Source organism: Bos taurus, chromosome X, assembly GCF_002263795.3.
Source record: "Bos taurus isolate L1 Dominette 01449 registration number 42190680 breed Hereford chromosome X, ARS-UCD2.0, whole genome shotgun sequence".
NCBI classification, from domain to species: Eukaryota; Metazoa; Chordata; class Mammalia; order Artiodactyla; family Bovidae; genus Bos; species Bos taurus.
In genome coordinates, this window is record NC_037357.1 from 76903883 (window position 1) to 76922836 (window position 18954).

An 18954-nucleotide genomic window follows, 5' to 3' on the forward strand; every position below is an offset into this window, starting at 1 on the left:
ACTTTACAATATTGTAGTGGTTTTTGCTATACACCCACATGAATCAGCCATGGGTTTACATGTGTCCCCCATCCCAAACCCCCCTCCTACCTGCCTCCCCATCCCATCCCTTAGAGTCATCCCAGTGCACCAGCCCTGAGCGCCCTGTCTCATTCATTGAGCCTAGACTGGTGATCTATTTCACATATGGTAATATGCATGCTTCAATGCTGTTCTCTCAAATCATCCCACCCTTGCCTTCTCCCATAGAGTCCAAAAGACTGTTCTTTACATCTGTGTCTCTTGCTGTCTCACATATAGGGTCATCGTTACCATCTTTCTAAACTCCATATATATGCGTTAATATACTGTATTGGTGTTTTTCTTTCTGACATACTTCACTCTATATAATAGGCTCCAGTTTCATCCACCTCATTAGAACTGATTCAAATGCATTCTTTTTAATACCTGAGTAATATTCCATTGTATATAAGTACCACAGCCTTTTTATCCAGTCATCTGCCGATGGACTTCTTGGTTGCTTCCGTGTGCTAGCTCTTGTAAACAGTGCTGCGATGAACATTGGGGTACACGTATCTCTTTCAATTCTGGTTTCGTCGGTGTATATCCCAAGCATTGGGATTGCTGGGTCATATGGGAGTTCTATTTCCAGTTTTTTAAGGAATCTCCACATTGTTCTCCATAGTGGCTGTACTAGTTTGCATTCCCACCAACAGTGTAAGAGGGTTCCTTTTTTTCCGCACCCTCTCTAGCATTTATTGCTTGTAGACTTTTGGATAGCAGCCATTCTGACTGGCGTAAGACGGTACCTCATTGTGGTTTTAATTTGCATTTCTCTGATAATGAGTGATGTTGAGCATCTTTTCATGTGTTTCTTAGCCATCTGTATGTTGTCTTTGGAGAAATGTCTGTTTAGGTCTTTGGCCCATTTTTTGATTGGGTCATTTATTTCTCTGGAATTAGTTACAGGAGGTGCTTGTATATTTTGAGATAAATATCCTTGTCCGTTGCTTCATTTGCTATGATTTTCCCCCATTCTGAAGGCTGTCTTTTCACCTTGTTTATAGTTTCCTTCATTGTGCAAAAACTTTTAATTTTAATTAGGTCCCGTATGTTTATTTTTGCTTTTATTTCCATTACTCTGGGAGGTAGGTCATAGAGGATCCTGCTGCGATTTATGTCAGAGAGTCTTTTGCCTATGTTTTCCTCTAGGAGTTTTATAGTTTCTGCTCTTACATTTGGATCTTTAATCCATTTTGAGTTTGTTTTTGTGTATGGTGTTAGAAAGTGTTCTAGTTTCATTCTTTTACCACTGGTTGACCAATTTTCCCAGCACCACTTGTTAAAGAGGTTGTCTTTTCTCCATTGTATATTCTTGCTTCTTTTGTCAAAGATAAGGTGTCCATAGGTGCATGGATTTATCTCTGGGCTTTCCATTTTGTTCCATTGATCTATATTTCTCTTTTTGTGCCAGTACCATACTGTCTTAATGACTGTGGCTTTGTAGTAGAGACTGAAGCCAGGCAGGTTGATTCCTCCAGTTCCATTCTTCTTTCTCAAGATTACTTTGGCAATTCGAGGTTATTTTGTATTTCCATACAAACTGTGAAATTATTTGTTCTAGTTCTGTGAAAGATACCATTGGTAGCTTGATAGGGATTGCATTGAATCTATAGATTGCTTTGGGTAGTATACTCATTTTCACTATATGGATTCTTCCGATCCATGAACATGGTATATTTTTTCATCTATTTGTGTCATCTTTGATTTCTTTTATCAGTGTTTTATAGTTTTATATATATAGGCCTTTTGTTTCTTTAGGTTGATATAGTCCTAAGTATTTTATTCTTTTTGTTGCAATGGTGAATGGAATTGTTTCCTTAATTTCTCTTTCTATTTTGTCATTGTTAGTATAGGAATTCAAGGGATTTCTGTGTGTTGATTTTATATTCTGCAACTTTACTGTATTCATTGATTTAGCTCTAGTTATTTTCTGGTAGAGGCTTTAGGGTTTTCTATGTAGAGGATCATGTCATATGCAGACAGTGATAGATTTACTTCTTTTCCAATGTGGATTCTTTTATTTCTTTTTCTGCTCTGATTGCTGTGGCCAAAATTTCCAAAACTATGTTGAATAGCAGTAGGGAGAGTGGGAATCCTTGTCTTATTCCTGACTTTAGGGGAAATGCTTTCAATTTTTCCCCATTGAGGATAATGTTTGCTGTGGGTTTATCATATATGGCTTTTGTTATCTTGAGGTATGTTCCTTCTGTTGTGCTTTCTGGAGGGTTTTTATCATAAATGGATGTTGAATTTGGTCAAAGGCTTTCTCTGCATCTATTGAGATAATCATAGGGTTTTTATCTTTCAATTTGTTGATGTGATGTATCACATTGATTGATTTGCAAATATTGAAGAATCCTTGCATGCCTGGGATAAAGCCCACTTGGTCATGATGTATAATCTTTTTAATATATTGTTGGATTCTGTTTGCTAAAATTTTGTTAAGGATTTTTGTATGTATGATCATCAGTGATATTGGCCTTTAGTTTTCTTTTTTGGTGGCATCTTTGTCAGGTTTTGGTATTAGGGTGATAGTGGCCATATAGAATGAGTTTGGCAGTTTACCGTCTTCTGCAATTTTCTGGAAGAGTTTGAGTAGGATAGGTGTTTAGTTCAGTCGCTCAGTCGTGTCCGGCTCTTTGCGACCCCATGAATCGCAGCACGCCAGGCCTCCCTGTCCATCACCCAAGTCCCACAGTTCACTCAGACTCAGGTCCATCGAGTCAGTGATGCCATCCAACCATCTCATCCTCTGTCGTCCCCTTCTCCTCCTGCCCCCAATCCCTCCCAGCATCAGAGTCTATTCCAATGAGTCAACTCTTCGCATGAGGTGGCCAAAGTACTGGAGTTTCAGCTTTAGCATCAGTCCTTCCAAAGAACTCCCAGGGCTGATCTCCTTCAGAATGGACTGGTTCGATCTCCTTGCAGTCTAAGGGACTCTCAAGAGTCTTCTCCAACACCACAGTTGAAAAGCATCAATTTTTTGGCGCTCAGCTTTCTTCATAGTCCAACTCTCACATCCATGACCACTGTAAAAACCTTAGCCTTGACTATACAGACCTTTGTTGGCAAAGTAATGTCTCTGCTTTTGAATATGCTATCTAGGTTGGTCATAACTTTTCTTCCAAGGAGTAAGCGTCTTTTAATTGCATCGCTGCAGTCACCATCTGCAGTGATTTTGGAGCCCCCAAAAATAAAGTCTGACACTGTTTCCACTGTTTCCCCATCTATTTCCCATGAAGTGATGGGACCAGATGCCATGATCTTTGTTTTCTGAATGTTGAGTTTTAAGCCAACTTTTTCACTCTCCTCTTTCACCTTCATCAAGAGGCTTTTGAGTTCCTCTTCACTTTCTGCCATAAGGGTGGTATCATCTGCATATCTGAGGTTATTGATATTTTTCCCAGCAATCTTGATTCCAGCTTGTGCTTCTTCCAGTCCAGCATTTCTCATGATGTACTCTGCATATAAGTTAAATAAGCAGGGTGACAATATACAGCCTTGACGTACTCCTTTTCCTATTTGTAATCAGTCTTTTGTTCCATGTCCAGTTCTAACTGTTGCTTCCTGACCTGAATACAAATTTCTCAAGAGGCAGGTCAGGTGGATAGGTGTTAGCTCTTCTCTAAATTTTTAGTATAATTCAGCTGTGAAGCTATCTGGTCCTGGGCTTTTGTTTTTTGGAAGATTTTTTATTACAATTTGATTTCTGTGCTTGTCATGGGTCTGTTAAGATTTTCTATTTCTTCCTGGTTCAGTTTTAGAAGGTTATACTTTTGTAAGAATTCATCCATTTCTTCCAAGTTGTCCATTTTCTTGGCGTATAATTGCTGATAGTTGTCTCTTATGGTCCTTTGTATTTCTATGTTGTCTGTTGTGATTTCTCCATTTGCAATTCTCTTTTTGTTGATTTGATTCTTCTCCCTTTTTTTCTTGATGAGTCTGGCTAATGGTTTGTCTCTTTTATTTATCTTCTCAAAGAACCAGCATTTAGTTTTGTTGATTTTTGCTATAGTCTCCTTTGTTTCTTTTTCATTTTTTTATGCCCAGTTTTTATGATTTCTTTCCTTCTACTAACCCTGGGGTTCTTCATTTCTTCTTTTTCTTCTTCATTTCTTCTTTTTTCTTGCTTGAGATGTAAAGTTAGATTATTTATTTGATTTTTCTCTTGTTTCTTGAGGTAGGCTTGTATTGCTATCAACCTTCCCCTTAGCACTGCTTTTACTGAATCCCATAGGTTTTGGGTTGTCGTGTTTTCACTTTCATTCATTTCTATGCATATTTTGATTTCTTTTTTGATTTCTTCTGTGATTTGTTGGTTATTCAGAAGCATGTTGTTTAGCCTCCATATGTTTGTATTGTTAATAGTTTTTTTCCTGTAGTTGACATCTAATCTTACTGCATTGTGATGACAAAAGATGCTTGAAATGCTTTCAATTATTTTGAATTTACCAAGGCTAGACTTATGGCCCAGGATGTGATCTGTACTGGAGAATGTTCCGTGTGCACTTGAGAAAAAAGGTGAAATTCGTTGGTTTGGATAGTCCTATACATATCAATTAGGTCTAACTGGTCCATTGTATCATTTAAAGTTTGTGTTTCCTTGCTAATTTTCTGTTTAGTTGATCTATCCACAGGTGTGAGTGAGGTATTAAAGTCTCCCACTATTATTGTGTTACTGTTAATTTCCCCTTTCATACTTGTTTGCATTTGCCTTACATGTTGAGGTGTTCTTATGTTGGGTGCATATATCTTTATAATTGTTATATCTTCTTCTTGGATTGATTCTTTGATCATTTTGTAGTGCCCTTCTTTGTCTCTTTTCACAGCCTTTATTTCGAAGTCTATTTTATCTGATATGAGTATTGCTACTCCTGCTTCCTTTTGGTCTCCATTTGCATGAAATATCTTTTTCCAGGCCTTCACTTTCAGTCTGTATGTGTCCCTTGGTTTGAAGTGGGTCTCTTGTAGATAGCATATATAGGGGTCTTGTTTTTGTATCCATTCAGCCAGTCTTTGTCTTCTGGGGAGCATTCAACCCATTTACATTTAGGGTAATTATTGATAACTATGATCCCGTTGCCATTTTTTGTGTTGGGTTCGAGTTTATACACGTTTTCTGTGTTTCCTGTCTAAAGAAGATCCTTTAGCATTTGTTGAAGAGCTGGTTTAGTGGTGTTGAATTCTCTCAGCTTTTGCTTGTCTAAATCTTTTGATTTCTCCCTCATATTTGAATGAGATCCTTGTTGGGTACAGTAATCTGGGTTTAGCTTTTTCTCTTTCATCACTTCAAGTAGGTCCTTCCATTTCCTTCTGGCCTGAAGAGTTTCCATTGAAAGATCAGCTGTTACCCTTATGGGAATCCCTTTGTGTGTTCTTTGTTTCTTTTCCCTTGCTGTTCTTAATAGTTGCTCTTTGTGTTTGATCTTTGTTAATTTGATTAATATGTGTGTTGGGGTGTTTCACCGTGGGTTTATCCTGTTTGGGACCCTCTGGGTTTCTTGGACTTGGGTGGCTATTTCCTTCCTCATTTTAGGTAAGTTTTCAACTGTTATCTCCTCAAGTATTTTCTCATGGTCTTTCTTTTTGTCTTCTTCTTCTGGAACTCCTATGATTCGAATGTTGGGGGCGTTTGACATTGTCCCAGATATCTCTGAGGTTGTCCTCATTTCTTTTAATTCTTTTTTCTTTTTTCCTCTCTGCTTCATTCATTTCCACCATTCTATCTTCCACCTCATTTATCCTATCTTCTGCCTCAGTTATTCTAATGTTGGTTCTCTCCAGAGTGCTTTTGATCTGAGTTATTGCATTATGCATTATTGACTGACCCTTTTTTATTTCGTCTAGGTCCTTGTTAAACATTTCTTGCATCTTTTCAATCCTTGTCTCTAGTCTATTTATCTGTAACTCCATTTTGTTTTCAAGATTTTGGATCATCTTTACTATCATTATTCTGAATTCTTTTTCGGGTAGACTCCCTGTCTCCTCCTCTTTTGTTTGGTTTGGTGGGTTTTTATCATGTTCATTTACCTGCTGAATATTTCTCTGCCTTTTCATCTTGTTTAGATTGCTGTGTTTGGGGTGGCCTTTCTGTATGCTGAAACTTTGTGGTTCCTCTTTATTGTGGAGGTTCCTGCCTGTGGCTGGGGTTGGACGAATGGCTTGTCAAGGTTTCCTGGTTAGGGAAGCTTGCACCGGTATTCTGGTGGGTGGAGCTGGATCTCTTCTCTCTGGAATGTAACGAAGTGTCCAGTAGTGAGTTTTGAGGTGTCTATGGGTTTGGTTTGACTTTAGGCAGCCTGTGTTTTAATACTCAGGGCTATGTTCCTTTGTTCCTGGAGAATTAGCATGGTATGTCTTGCTCTGGAACCTGTTGGGTCTTGGGTGGAGCATGGTTTCAGGGTAGGTATGTAGGCTTCTGGGCTTCCCTGGTGGTTCAGCTGGTGAAGAACCCACTCTTGTCAATTAACGTTCCCTGGATTTGGGCGTTTTCTGGTGTTCTCAAGTTTTGCATTTAAGCCTCCTGCCTCTGGCTTTCGGTCTTATTCTTACAGTAGCCTCAAGACTTCTCCATCTATACAGCACTAATGATAAAACATCTAGGTTAACATTCAAAAGATTCTCCACAGTGAGGGACACCCAGAGAGGTTCACACAGTTACCTGAAGAAGAGAAGACGGAGGAGGGAGATAGAGGTGACCAGGAGGAGAAGAGGAGCAATCAAAAGGGGAAAGACCAGTCTAGCCAGAAATCAGTTCCCTAAGTGTTCTCCACAGCCCAGAATACCCAGAGAGATTCACAGAGTTAAGTAGAGAAGAGAAGGCAGAGGGAGGAGATGGAGGTAACCTGGGGGAGAATAGTGAGAGTCAAAAGGGGAGAGAGCAGTCAAGCTAGTAGTCACACCCCTAAATAAAAATGGGTACTGAAGATTAGATTCTTAAAGATACAAAATGATAACAAATACCAAAAAGCAAAGATTAAGAATCTAGAGTACAGGTTAGACTCTCAAAAATACAATATTAAAAATATAAAACCAAATCAATAACAAAAATTATAAAATGTATATGTGAAATTTGGTTTAAAAATAGGGTGTTTTTTTGCAAGATAATATTAGGTTATAAAAATGAAAATTAAAGGAGTAATAAAAAACTTAAAAATAAAAAACTTTAAAAATTTCCAAGTCTCTTCAGTGTCTAATTTCTGCCCTGACGCAAGGGGGCGAAGGTGGTCACTTACTTAGGCTCTCTTATTCAGTCGTGCTGTGGGGAGGGAGGAACACTGCAAACAAATATCACTGGCGTGTGTGGGGAGTGCTCACAGTATATGGACCACACTGAGTTTGCCCCAGCTCATGGCGCCATTGGAGAAGGCAATGGCACCCCACTCCAGTACTCTTGCCTGTAAAATCCCATGGACAGAGAAGTGTGGTAGGCTGCAGTCCATGGGGTCGCAAAGAGTCGGATACGACTAAGCGACTTCACTTTCACTTTTCACTTTCATGCATTGGAGAAGGAAATGGCAGCCCACTCCAGTGTTCTTGCCTGGAGAATCCCAGGGACAGTGGAGCCTGGTGGGCTGCCGTCTATGGGGTCGCATAGAGTCGGACACGACTGAAGTGACGTAGCAGCAGTAGCAGCAGCAGCAGCATGGCGCCTGTGCTTTCCCAGTCTACACTGCCCAGGCTCCAGGTTTCTCTGAAGGGGAACTATGCAATCGGGCCCTGGATTGCGTGCACTTCCCAGGTCTAAGCTGCTCAGTTTCAGGTTCTTGAGTACTCCACAAAGGCACAGACTCTGTTGGGCCTGCATTTTGTGCCCTTCCCAGGTCTGAGGAGCTCAGGCCACCAGGTGCTTGGCGAGTGCACTATCCCAGGTGTGCAGTGCTTCTTACCACCTTTCTGGTCCCAGCTGATCTCAGGCTGTGACTCTCCTGGCATATGTCAACCGTCCAAGATCCTAGGAAGACTTGGTTAGCAAACGGGAGCCTGCTCACAGTTCGGAGGATGCCGTCTCTGGGGCCAAGATTGCCTCTCGCCTTCCAGCTCTGGCTGTCGTCCACCTGCCTTTCTCCCTCCTGCAGGGCAGTGGGCCAGTCCACAGCCAGCTAGCTTTCCTCTGGTATTCACTCAATCCTTTGTTCTGTGAGCTGGCCAGGCTATGACTTAGGTTAGAGCTAATTGCGGGAAATTTCTCTCTTTTTTTTTTTCCTCTCTCTCTCTTTTTCTCTCTTTTTCTTTTTCTCTCTCTCTCTGTCTCTGGTTATCCCACAGTTTGGGTTGCTATCTCATGTTGGCTCCTTCAGATTGTCCTCAGGACATCCAGGCCTGGTCCTTACCCTAAGCATACAACCTGTGCCGCCCCCCCCCCCCACCTCCCCCCGCTCGCTGTGGCAGATGCGAGCATCTGGGCTATCTCCACTGGGAGTTGTAGTTAAGGCATGTATTCTGTGGACTTTTTTCCCCCGCCTCCCAGTTATGTTGCCCTCTGAGATTCCATAACTCCCCACAGACCTGCTGGTGAGAGAGTGGTATATGGAAACTTCTCCTCTTTCATGACTCCCTCCCTGGGATGGCTCTCCATCCCTAACTCTTTTGTCTCTCTTTTTGTCCTTTATATTTTGTCCTGCCTACTTTCAAAGAGAATGGGCTGCCTTTCTGGGTGCCTGGTGTCCTCCGCCAGCGTTCAGAAGTTGTTTTGTGGAAGTTGCTCAGCATTCAAATGATCTTTTGATGAATTTGTGGAGGAGAAAGTGGTCTTCCTGTCCTATTTCTCTGCCATCTTAGGACCGGCCCCCAGAATTTTTTTTTTTTTAATGGCAAAACTTGTTTAGGTGGTATGCTTTAGTGTTGTCACCTGAGTTGCTCAGTATATTATACTGCTTTACATGCAGAACTTTTCATGGTTTACTTTTAGTTCAGTGTTGCTATTTAGACTGGGCATATTCTAATAGTATTAACCATTTAGCCTTCATTTGCTCCTCCAGTTTACTGCGTGGAACTTTGTTAACTAGCAAAATAATTTGGTATTAGGATCTGTCAACCATGGACTGATTGGTTCTGGAGGTCCTGTTACTTGCTATATTATGAAACTACAGTCCTATGATTTGTTATACTGCCAATATTAGTTTAATCATGATAAAAAAAATGTATCCCTGAGTTTTATATTGGTGAATGGTCATTATTTCTGTCTTGCTGTTGTTATTTGTTGAACAGCATTAATCTAAACCATAGTCACCAAGGTGATTCAAATATATTTGGTAGGTCTTAGACTTTTTCTGGGGGCTTCCTGGGTAGCTTAGCTGGTAAAGAATCTGCCTGTGATTCAAGAGACCCCAGTTTAACTCCTGGGTCAGGAAGTTCCCCTGGAGAAGGGATAGGCTACCCACTCCAGTATTCTTGGGCTTCCATGGTGGCTCAGATGGTAAAGAATCCTCCTGCAGTGTGGGAGACCTGGGTTTGATCTCTGGGTTGGAATGATTCCCTGGAGAATGGAATGCTACCCACTCAGTATTCTTGTCTGGAGAATCCCCATGGACAGAGGAGCATGGAAGGTTACAATCCTTGGGGTCGCAAAGAGAGTTGGACATGACTGAGGGACTAAGCACAGCACAGACTTTTTCTACCATTAAGGAAAAAAAAAATTTTTTTTACTGCCTTGCATTGGTACAGAATTGTCATGTTTTCCTGTTACTAAAAATAAGTGGCTAGTTGTTGGCTCAGCAACCCCTCTGTATTATAGATGTGGTCCTGCTAAGATTTTTCACCACCTGTGGTCAAATGTGGTACTTTTCTGGTTTTGAAGTTCTTTGGTGATGGTTTTTTACAGTGTTGCCTCTGCTACTTCTCTGCTAGATCCATCATTTGGCCCAGCTGTATTATGGGATCATCTGACTTCATGGTGTCATTGAAAGGCTTACGTGTGCTAGTGGATGAAAATATTTCAACGGTAAGACTAATCTCCATGTGGTATTTTATCTCAAATCTTTGCCAACATGCTTTGTGCTACGTGTAACACATATTGGGAAGTTTGATGCTGGCACACTTAATTTACCTTAACTTATGGCCAAAATAGGTGAAGGCAATGGCACCCCACTCCAGTACTCTTGCCTGGAAAATCCCATGGACGGAGGAACCTGGTGGGCTGCAAGTCCATGTGGTTGCTAGAAGTCAGACACGACTGAGCGACTTCACTTTCACTTTTCACTTTCATGGATTGGAGAAGGAAATGGCAACCCACTCCAGTGTTCTTGCCTAGAGAATCCCAAGGACGGGGGAGCCTGGTGGGCTGCTGTCTGTGGGGTCACACAGAGTCGGACACGACTGAAGCGACTTAGCAGCAGCAGCAGCAGCAGCATGGCCAAAATACTGGTAACCATTATTTGGTGTCAGTCTGGATTTATAGCTAACAAGGGTCATTTCAGTTTTGTAATAACAAGATTAAATGTTTTATAGTAAGAACACTGATGTTAGCAACCCTGCTAATCAGTGCGACTCTGAGTAAGGCAGTTAACTTCTTTAAAAACGAAACAAGACAACTATATTGTGACATAATTAATATACTATAAAAGTTACCCTTTTAAAGTTTCAGTAGTTTTTTGTATATTCATAGAGTTCTGCAACCATCATTATTGTCTTACTGTAAGACATTTTCATTCCCCCCAGAAAGAAGCCCCAGACCTGTTAGCAGTCATTCCTCATTTTCCCTGTTTGCTAACCCTGGAAACCACTGATCTAACTTTTTGTTTCTATGAATTTGTCTCTTCTTGTCATTCATATGAGTGGAATCATACAATATGTAACATTTGTGTTTGGCTTCTTTTACTTAGCATGTTTTGGTGATTTAGATGCTGCTATGTGGTGTCAGCATATTGGGCACCTACCAACCTGGGGAGTTCATATTTCAGTGTCCTATCTTTTTGCCTTATCATACTGTTCATGGGTTTCTCAAGGCAAGGATACTGAAGTGGTTTGACATTGCCTTCTCCAGTGGACCACGTTTTGTCAGAACTCTCCACCATGACCCGTCCGTCTAGGTGGCCCTACACAGCATGGCTCATAGTTTCATGGAGTTGACTGTGGTCCATGCCATGAAACAAGGCAAATTGGAAGTTGTCAAACAGGAGATGGCAACAGTGAACGTCGCCATTTTAGGAATCAGCAAACTAAAATGGACTGGAATGGGTGAATTTAACTCATATGATTATTATATCTATTACTGTGGGCAAGAATCCCTTAGAAGAAATGGAGTAGCCATCATAGTCAACAAGAGTCCGAAATGCAGTTCTTGGATGCAATCTCAAAAATGACAGAATGATCTCTGTTCATTTCCAAGGCAAATCATTCAGTATCACAGTAATCCAAGTCTGTGTCCTGACAGGTAATGCTGAAGAAGTTGAATGGTTCTATGAAGGCCTCCAAGACCTTCCAGAACTAACACCCAAAAAAGATGTCCTTTTCATTTTAGGGGACTAGAATGCAAAAGTAGGAAGTCAAGAGATACCTGGACTAACAGGCAAATTTGGCCTTGGAGTACAGAATGAAGCAGGGCAAAATCTAATAGAGTTTTGCCAAGAGAACACACTGGTCATAGCAAACACCCTATTCCAACAACACAAGAGAATATGCTCCAGAGTCTTCAGACTCTGCAGACATTACCAGATGGTCAGTATTGAAATCAGATTGATTATATTCTTTTTAGCCAAAGATGGAGAAGCTCTATCCAGTCAGCAAAAACAAGACCGGGAGCTGACTATGGCTTAGATCATCAACTCCTTATTGCCAAATTCAGACTGAAATTGAAGAAAGTAGGGAAAACCACTAGACCATTCAGGTATAACCTAAATCAAATCCTTTAGAATTATACAGTGGAAATGACAAATAGATTCAAGGGATTAGATCTGATAGACAGAGTCCCTGAAGAACTATGGACGGAGATTCATGACACTGTACGTGAGGCAGTGATCAAGACCATCCCCCAAAAAAGAAATGCAAAAAAGGCAAAATCATTGTCTGAGGAGGCCTTACAAATAGCTATGAAAAGAAGAGAAGCAAAAGGTAAAAGAGAAAAGGAAAATATACCTATTTGAATGCAGAGTTCCAAAGGATAACAAGGAGAGATAAGAAAGCCTTCCTCAGTGATCAATGCAAAGAAATAGAGGAAAACAATAGAATGGGAAAGACAGAGAGCTTTTCAAGAAAATTAGAGATACCAGGGGAACATTTCATGCAGAGATGGGCACAATAAAGGACAGAAATGGTATGGACCTAACCGAAGCAGAAGATATTAAGAAGAGGTGGCAAAAATACACTGAAGATCTATAGAAAAAAGATCTTCATCACCCAGACAATCATGATGATGTGATCACTCACCTAGAGCCACACATCCTGGAATATGAAGTCAAGTGGGCCTTAGGAAGCATCGCTACAAACAAAGCTAGTGGAGGTGATGGAATTCTAGTTGAGCTATTTCAAATTCTAAAAGATGATGCTGTGAACGTGCTGCACTCAGTATGCCAGCGAATTTGGAAAATTTGGCAGTGGCCACAGAACTGGAAAAGGTCAGTTTTCATTCCAGTCCCAAAGAAACATAATGCCAAAGATTGCTCAAACTATTGCACAATTGCATTAGTCTCACACTCTAGCAAAGTAATGCTCAAAATTCTCCAAGCCAGGCTACAATAGTATGTAAACTGTTAACTTCCAGATGTTCAAGCTGGTTTTAGAAAAGGCAGAGGAATCACAGATCAAACTGCCAACATCTGTTGGATCATCGAAAAAACAAGAGAGTTCCAGAAAAGCATCTCTTTCTGCTTTATTCACTATGTCAAAGCCTTTGACTGTGTGGATCACAACAAGATCTTTAAGAGATGGGAATACCAGACCACCTAACCCACCTCCTGAGAAATATGTATGCAGATCAAGAAGCAACAGTTAGAATTGGACATGGAACAACAGACTGGTTCCGAATTGGGAAAGAAGTTTGTCAAGTCTGTATAATGTCACTCTGCTTATTTAACTTATATGCTGGTTCATCATGAGAAATACTGGACTGGATGAAGCACAAGTTGGAATCAAGATAGCCAGAAAAAATATCAATTACTTCAGATATGCAGATGATACCACCCTTATGGCAGAAAAGCAAAGAAGAACTAAAGATTCTCTTGATGAAAGTGAAAGAGGAGAGTGAGAAAGTTGGCTTAAAACTCAACATTCAGAAAACTAAGATCCTGGCATCTGGTCCCATCAGTTCATGGCAAATAGATGGGGAAGTAATGGAAACAGTGACAGACTTTATTTTGGGGGCCTCTGTCACTGCAGATGGTGACTGCAGCCATGAAATTAAAAGATACTTTCTCCTTGGAAGAAAAGTTATGACCAACCTAGACACCATATTAAAAAAGCAGACATTACTTTGCCAACAAAGGTCCGTCTAGCCAAGCCTTTGGTTTTTCCAATAGTCATGTAAGGAAGTGAGAGCTGGTCTATAAAGAAAGCTGAGCGCCAAAGCATTGATGCTTTTGAACTGTGGTTTTGGAGAAGACTCTTGAGAGTCCCTTAGACAGCAAGGAGATAGAATGAGTCCATCCTAAAGGAAATCAGTCCTGAATATTCATTGGAAGGATTGATGCTGAAGCTGAAACTAATACTTTGGCCACCTGATGTGAAGAACTGACTAATTTGAAAAGACCCTGATGCTGGGAAAGATTGAAGGCGAGGAGAAGGGGACGACAGAAGATGAGATGGTTGGATGGCAGCAATGACTCAATGGACATGAGTTTGTGTAACTCTGGGAGTTGGTGATAGATAGGGAGACCTGGTGTGCTACAGTCCACGGGGTCACAAAGAGTCTGACACAAGTGAGCGACTGAACTGAACTCATGTAGTGTCAGATTCCAGGGCACAGGATGACACAGACCCTGCCCGCCTGCAGCACACACTTAGGGGATGGGGGTGGGGGACAGACATGCAAAACAACCGCTGCCTAATAAGAAAATTGCTGTAATGAAGCAGAATATAAAATGCAGTGGGGATATCTCTGGGGTCGCACAACAGCACACCACTGTCTCAATTGAGTTGAGTGGATTTTTGTCCATTTACTCTTCAAGGAGGACATATGCTTGTGTCCATATCACCCAACTTCTCCATCATAGGTGACGTTTTTCCAAGTGCCTCTCATTAAGATTGGGCTTCCCAGGTGGGTCAGTGGTAAAGAATTCCCCTGCCAATGCAGGAGACACTGGTTCGATCCCTAGGTTGGGAAGATCCCTTGAAGGAGGAAATGGCAACCTACATCAGTATTTTTGCCTGGAAAATTCCATGGACAGAGGAGCCTGGCAGGCCATAGTCCAAGGGATCTCAGAGAGTAAGACACAACTGAGTGATAGAACACACATACACACACATAGTATATGTTAGTACTTCCTTCCAGTTTTTAGCTGAATAATATTCCACTTTATGGATTAACCTTGTTTTATCCATTCATCAGTTGAACGATATTTTGGGTTTTGTGTGGACATTTTCCTCAGTTGTTTACTTTGTGTTACAATTGCTTTGTAATATGGCAACTCTCCATATACTCTTTTGAGTAATTGACAGGCTACTAAAGTAACTGCATCATTTTACATTTTCACCAAGAAATTTATGAGGATGTCAGTTTATCTCCATTCTCACTTTTCTTTTATAAATGGCCATCCTGGTGGATGTTAAGTATAGTTCACTCTCGAACAGCACAGGGGTTGGGAGCACTGTTCCTCCTCACAGTGCAAAATCTACATGCAACTTATAGTGAGCCCTCCATATATGCTATTCTTCCTGAGGTTCCTCATGTGCATGGATTATCTAGTACTACAGTATTTAGTACTGAAAAAAATCCATCTATAAATGAACTCATGTAGTTCAGACCCATGTTGTTCAAGGAACATCTGTATCTTGTATCTCATGTGGTTTTGCCTAGTATATCTCTGTTGAGCAACTTTTTGTATGCTGATTGGCCATTTGTATTTCTTTGGAGAAATGTATATTCAAATCCTATGTTCACTAGAATTGAGTTATATATCTTTTTATATGTTGTTTACATTTTCATTCATAATAAATTCTTTTTTAAAAAATTTTATTTTTTAATTGAAGGATAATTGCTTTACAGAATTTTGTTGTTTTCTTTCAAATATCAGCAGGAATCAGGCAGGTGCACCCATGTCCCCTCCCTCCCGAACCTCTCTCCCATCTCCCTCCCCATCCTACCCTTCTAGATTGTTACAGAGCCCCTGTTTGAGTTCCCTGAGTCATACAGTAAATTCCCATTGGCTTTCTGTTTTACATGTCATATTGTAAGTTTCCATGTTACTCTCTCCATATATCTCACCCTCTCCCTCCTTTCCTCCCCCATGTATATAAGTCTGTTCTTTTTATCTGTTTCTCCATTGCTGCCCTGCAAATAAATTCCTCAGTACCATCTTTCTAGATTCCATGTATATGCATTAGGGTACAATATTTATATTTCTCTTTCTCACTTACTTCACTCTGGATAATAGGCTCTAGGTTCGTCCACCTTATTAGAACTGACTCAAAGGCATTCCTTTTTATGACTAATCCATTGTATATATGTACCTCAACTTCTTTGTATATTCATCTGTCAATGAACATCTAGGTTGATTCCATGTTCTAGGTATTTTAAGTAGTGCTGCAATGAACATTGGGGACATGTGTCTTTTTCAACTTTGGTTTCCTCAGGGTATATTCCTAGCAGTGGGATTGCTGGGTCATATGGTGGTTTTATTGCTAGCTTTTTAAGGAATCTCCATACCGTCTTCCATTGTGGCTGTATCAATTTGCATTCCCACCAGCAATGCAAGAGGGTTCCCTTTTCTCCATACCCTCTCCAGCATTTATTGTTTGTAGACTTTTTGATGATGGCCATTCTGACTGGTAAGAAGTGGTACCTCATTGTAGTTTTTATTTCCATTTCTGTAATAATGAGCAATGTTGAGCATCTCTTCATGTGTTTGTTAGCCATCTGTATGTCGTCTTTGGAAAAATGTCTGTTTAGGTCTTTTTTCCCACTTTTTGATTGGGTTGTTTGTTTTTCTGGTATTGAGTTGTATGAACTGCTTGTATATTTTGGAAATTAATTCTTTGTCAGTTGTTTCCTTTGCTATCATTCTCTCCCATTCTGAGGGTTGTCTTTTCACCTTGTTTCTACTTTCCTTTGCTGTGCAAAAGCTTTTAAGTTTAATTAGGTCCCACTTGTTTATTTTTGTTTTTATTTCCATTACTCTAGGTAATGGGTCACAGAGGATCTTGCTTTGATTTATGTCATCGGGTGTTCTGCCTATGTTTTCCCCTAAAAGTTTTATAGTTTCTGGTCTTATATTTAGGCCTTTAATCCATTTTGAGTTTATCTTTGTGTATGGCATTAGAAAGTGTTCTAATTTCATTCTTTTACACATTGCTGTCCAGTTTCCCCAGCACCACTTACTGTAGAGGTTGTCTTTGCCTCATTGTATATTCTTGCCTCCTTTGTCAGGGATAGAGGAGCCTGGTGGGCTGCTGTCTATGGGGTCACACAGAGTCAGACACAACTGAAGCAACTTAGCAGCATAGATGCATGGGTTTATCTCTGGGCTCTCTATCCTGTTCCACTGGTCTATATTTCTGTTTTTGTGCCAGTACCATACTGTCTTGATGACTGTAGCTTTGTAGTATAGTCTGAATCCAGGAAGGTAGATTACTTGAGCTCCATTCTTCTTTCTCAAGACTGCTTTGACTATTCAGGATCTTTTGTATTTCCATATGAACTGTGAAATTTTTTGTTCTAGTTCTGTGAAAAATGCCATTTGTAATTTAATAGGGATTGCATTGAGTCTGTAGATGGCATTTGGTAGTTTAGTCATTTTCACAATATAGCAAAGATTAATAACACTTAAAGCCAGTTCTTTGAGAAGATCAACTAAATTGACAAACCACCAGCCAGACTCATCAAGAAAAAAGAGAGAAAAATCAAATCAACAAAATCAGAAATGAAAAAAGAGAGGTTACAACAGACAACACTAAAATACAAAGGATCATAAGAGAATATTATGAGCAACTACATGCTAATAAAATGGACAACATAGAGGAAATGGACAGATTTTTAGAAAAGTTCAACTTCCTAAGACTGAACCAGGAAGAAATAGAAATTATGAACAAGCCAATTACAAACACTGAAATTGAAACTGTGATAAAAAATCGCCCAAAATACAAAAGCCCAGGGCCAGATGGTTTCACAGGGGAATTCTATCAAACATTTAGATAAGAGCTAATGCCTATGTTTCTGAAACTCTTTCAAAAAACTGCAGAGGAAAGAACACTGCCAAACTCATTCCGCATGGCCACAATCACCCTGATACAAAAACAGGCAAAGACAACGAAAAAAAAAAGAAAATTACAGGCCAGTATCATCATTGAATATAGGTGCAAGAATCCTCAATGAAATTCTAGCAAACAGAATTTGACAACACATTAAAAAGCTCATACACCATGATCAAGTTGCGTTTATTCGAGGGATGCAAGGATTCTTCAATATATGCAAATTGATCAATGTAATACACCATATTAACAAATTGAAAGATAAAAACCATATGATCATCTCAATAGATGCAGAAAAAGCCTTTGAAAAAATTCAGCACCCATTTGTGGTCAAAGCACTTCAATAAATGGGCATAGAAGGAAACTGCCTCAATGTAGTAAAGTAAAGGTATATATGATAAGCCCACAGCAAATATTATTCTCAATGGTGAAAAACTGAAAGCATTCAATCTAAAATCAGGAACAGGACAAGCGTGTCCACTTTCACCACTATTATTGACTGTAGTTTTGGAAGTCCTAGCTATGGCAATTAGAGAAGAAAAATAAAAGGAATCCAGATAGGAAAAGAAGTAAAACTCTCAGTATTTGCAGATGACATGATACTATACATAGTAAACCCAAAACAATCAGTGAATTTAGCAGTCATGGGATACAAGGTTCAGTACACAGAAATTGCTTACATTCCTATTGATTTCAAAATGCTTCTTCCATCCTGCAAGCTTCTGGGAACTCTGTTTATTGTTTATAGTATATATAACCATTACAAATCTTCAAACCCTCCAGTGTGGAGGTAACTGTGTTTTCACTACAAAAAGCTTAGAGCCTCATAGAGATAAGAATCCTTTTCCACTTGATGGTTTTGCTTCAGTTTTAAGAGCAACTCCCTAAGAGGTAGCTAAAGGAGACCATCTAGGATACAGAGAGGTATTAAGTTTAGGTCCTATGAAAAGCATTAAAGGAATTAGAGTCATTTAGATTCTGGGAAACAACTCCAAAATGGAGAGTTTGTTTTCAGATGTCTTATGCAGTCAAGGATAGTTGGTTTTGTTGCATAAAGGCAATTCTAGTTAATGGAGTAATAGATTCAAGAAGGTCCAAAGATGAAAATACTTTTGGAAGTAATAACCTAGTGGAATTTGAGAATCTCCCCATATGAAAGGTTCGATTACATGCACTTTAAGGTCACGTTTAAGGAAGAAATGTAAGGCTTTAGGTAGCAGGTCATAGAAGATATCTTGGGTTATGTGGTTCTACTTGGTGGCCTTTAAAGCTTTTAAAGTATTTCTTCCTTCAGGGTCAAGGGTCGCCTGGGAAGCAGGCCACTGGAAAATGAGTTATATTGCACAGTCTACTAATGAATAGGAATAAAATAAGACCTCAGCAGTTGTCCAGAGAGTCTCTGGTCTCTGGGAGCCACCATTCTCTCATGGGCTCAGAGTGATGGCTCTTATGATTATAGCATAGGTTGTAGATTTAGAACTTCAAGGATGGAAGGACCTTTAAAAAAAAAAAAATCTCATATCTAAAACAGGTTATTTTAATTTGACCCTA

General features: G+C 40.0%; 1 long non-coding RNA gene across 24 annotated transcripts in view; it reads left to right on the forward strand.

Moving 5' to 3' along the window:
* LOC104970537 (uncharacterized) overlaps positions 1–18954 on the forward strand; it is an 83302-nt gene that overhangs the window by 56430 nt on the left and 7918 nt on the right. For 22 of the 24 annotated variants that reach the window (XR_009493540.1, XR_009493545.1, XR_009493538.1 and 19 more), the window contains one exon: positions 9913–10006. This is a non-coding gene — a long non-coding RNA (uncharacterized lncRNA). Of the gene's footprint in view, positions 1–9886; positions 10007–18954 lie in introns of all 24 variants that reach the window. The other 2 variants (XR_009493541.1, XR_009493544.1) reach the window with 1 other exon arrangement.